This window comes from Trichechus manatus, unplaced genomic scaffold (assembly GCF_000243295.1).
Source record: "Trichechus manatus latirostris isolate Lorelei unplaced genomic scaffold, TriManLat1.0 scaffold00092, whole genome shotgun sequence".
In the NCBI taxonomy this organism is placed as follows: domain Eukaryota; kingdom Metazoa; phylum Chordata; class Mammalia; order Sirenia; family Trichechidae; genus Trichechus; species Trichechus manatus.
This window is the reverse complement of record NW_004444028.1, coordinates 7209811-7213025: the sequence shown is the minus strand read 5'-3', so window position 1 is coordinate 7213025 and position 3215 is coordinate 7209811. Positions and strand designations below refer to the sequence as shown.

Sequence of the window (3215 nt, the reverse complement as noted above, 5' to 3'; positions counted from 1 at the left end):
TGATGGGTAGTAGCTGCACGTGGGGTGCATCGGCCAGAATCGAACCCGGGTTTCCCTCAAGGAAGGCCGGGATTCTACCACCGAACCACCACGGCCCCCTCCCCCATCTTCATAGGCTTAGATAGATTGGGTTCTCATTGTTGCTCATTTCTAAGGGCGTAGTCTGTTACTTCAGTTTTAGTTTTCTCTTTGAGCCATGACTCATTTAGAAGAATATTTTATTTTCCATATCACTAGTGATTTTTTTTGTTAATTTTTTATTTAATTTTATTGACATCAGAGAATATCGCCTGTAGTAGTTCCATGTTTTGTAGTAATTGAGACTTCATGTCCTACTGTCTGATTTAATTTTAACAAATGTTTTATAGCTATTTCAAGTGGGTTATTTTCTGTTGGGTTCAGAGGTGTATGTATCTGTTAAATCAGGCTTGTTAATTGCATTATTTATATCATCCGTATTTCTATTTGCCGTCTTGATGTTTTAAATGTCGGAGAGAAATGTGCTCAGATTCTACTGTGATTGTGATTTTCTTAAATTCTCCTTGTAGCCTTCTTTTTGTATATTTTGATACTGTGCTGTTTGGTGTGTAGTTTATGTCATTTGTTTGTGATTGTACCTTTTAATAGTAACACAACCTTTATCATATAAATGTTTTCCCTTGAATATCTGCCTGCCATGCCATGCCTGCTGTCTTTTTGTTTGCGGGCCCGTGTATATTAACCTTGCCCATCCTGTTATTTTAAACATTTAATGGCTTTGGAGATGCAGCAATATCACCAGATAGATTTGTAAGTACTGTGCGAAGAGTGATGAAAGCTAGTGTCAGCTGTAGCTGTGTGCCCTGTGGGTGTTCATATTTTAGCAGGTATTTTAGTTATCCCTTTACTTATTTATTCAGGCAGTTATTTATCCAGCGCTTCCAGGCAGTTTGGAGGGGGAAGGTGGAGAGGGTAGGGTGATTACAGCTAGGGTGATCAGAGATGGACATTTGAGCTGGGATCTGGTAAAGCTAACCTGGGGGAGGAGCATTCTAGGTAGAAGGAGCCGTAAATCCAAGCCCTAAGGAACAATTGAGTGTGTTTGACGAGCAATGAGAACATGAGTGTGTCTGTAACTTACTGATCAAGGACAGAGTGGGAGGCAGGGCCCAGTGCATGCGAAGTCTTGTCGGCCGTGTTTGGGAGTGTGCATTTATACTAAGTGTTAGGGGAAGCCATTGGAAGGTTTTAGGCAGGGGCTGATACGATCTGCTAAATATTTTCACTGACCTTTTCTAAACTGAGGTGTAACTCAGATACAGTGAGATACCCAGATTTTAAGTGTACAGTTGGCTGAGTTTTATAGGTTGCGTAATCCACATAACTCACGCAGTTATCAAGATATAAAACATTTCTGTCATCTTGGAGAGATGTCATTTCCCAGCTTCCCACCACCACCCCCAGCTACTTTCTCATTTCTTTCACCATAGATTCATTTCTTTGTTCTAGAACTTCATGTTAATGGAATCATTCAGTATATACTCTTTTGTGTCTGGCTTCTTTTGCTTACCATAATGATTTTGAGACTCGTCCATGTTGTAGCTTGTACCAGAGTTCCCTGAGTATACCACAATTTGTTCATCTGTTCTCCTGTTGAATATTTGGAGCCTTGGTGGCTCAGTGGTTAAGAGCTCGGCTGCTAACCAGAAGATCGGCAGTTCAGATCCACCAGCCGCTCCTTGGAAAACCTGTGGAGCAGCTCTTCTCTGTCCTGTACGCTTGCTATGAGTCGGAATCGACAGGTTTTTTGGTTTTGTTGAATATTTGGATTTTTATAGACAATTGTTGAAAGATCTCTTTGGCCAGTCGAGGACAATGGATTATAGATTGTCTCACTCAGATATTTAATAAAGGAACATTGGTTGCCTTTTTTTACAAAGGGGAAAATAGTTTGTTGAAAGTGAAGAATATAGAAAGGACAAGACCAAAGAATTATAAAATCATCAGCAGCATCTTAGGAACGTCTGTGTGGAAGCAAATGGAAAACGATTGTGCCCTCCTGCCTTTTCGACCAGATGGGAAAAGTTTAGTGTTCTAATGAGATTCGAATGCCGTGAGGATCATAGAATTTTATATTGAGCAGATCCCTCATGTGGTAGATGGCAGATCTTTCAACTACCCTATTTATCAGGCTTTCCTCCCCCCTTCTTGAGGATTAACTTGTGTTTTCAGGTCTTTGATTGACAGGGTTCTAGGACTGGATTTTAGGGGTTCTAGGTCTTCTTTGGTCTCTGAGAGGTACAAACGGTTTGCATTCACCTACTAAACTAAAGGTTGGCGGTTCCAACCCATCCAGCAAGAAGAGGAAAGGTCTGACAATCTGCTTCTGTAAAGGTTACAGCCAAGGAAACCCTATGAGGCAGTTCTCCCCTGTCACATAGGGTCACCGTGAGTTGGAATCTACTTGATGGCAACAGTTTTGTTTTTTTTGTTTGTTTGTTTTATATCTTCTCTTACATGAAAAATAAGACCTTTTAATGAAAATTTCCAGTGACTTTGTGTTACATAAAATATTTTTAATTGTACAACTTTTCTTTTTAAAATTATTTTTCTCTTGAGTTTTATTTCAAAGAACAGAACATTGGAAATTTTTGTTTTGTTTTTAGTCTTCCACTTTCGTAAAAAACTCAGGATTGCTGATGTTTTTTGATTAGATGTGATGCAAGGTAGTTTTATTTTGCTTTTTTAACAATTCAGATTACAGTCAGTATTTTCAGTTTTAACTGATGCAAAACTTGAAGAGGATTAACAGGACATTTTGTTTCAGAGTTGAATCTGACAATATCTAACAACTGCTCACATTTTCTTTTCATAAATCAAAGAATCAAACACGAAGAATCCAGAACTTCATGGTGTTTTCATGGGTCGGTGGTTAGCCCTTCCATTCACTGTCTGCGTCACGATGAGAGCATGGGTTGGACAGATGTCCCTAGCCTTAGCTAGCATCTGCTTGAACGTGGCAGGTATAGACTTCAGTATTGTTCTTGCTAGATAGAACCAGACTGAATTATTAAAAAATGCTTAGTGCAGAGTTAAATCTTCTTAGCATGTTTTATCAGAAGCTCAAATCTATACTCAGAGATGACAGGGAACGCTTTATTTCAACGGCTGCATGAAAATGAATTAGTCTTGGCAGAACAGATTGACACATTGGTGATTTCTTCTTCACCTCCACC

The 3215-nt window shown here is 39.3% G+C and overlaps 1 pseudogene; it reads left to right on the top strand.

Moving 5' to 3' along the window:
- The first annotated feature begins 2941 nt into the window (after positions 1-2941).
- The window catches only part of LOC101355204 (cyclin-Q-like), a 3969-nt pseudogene continuing 3695 nt past the window's right edge, over positions 2942-3215 (top strand).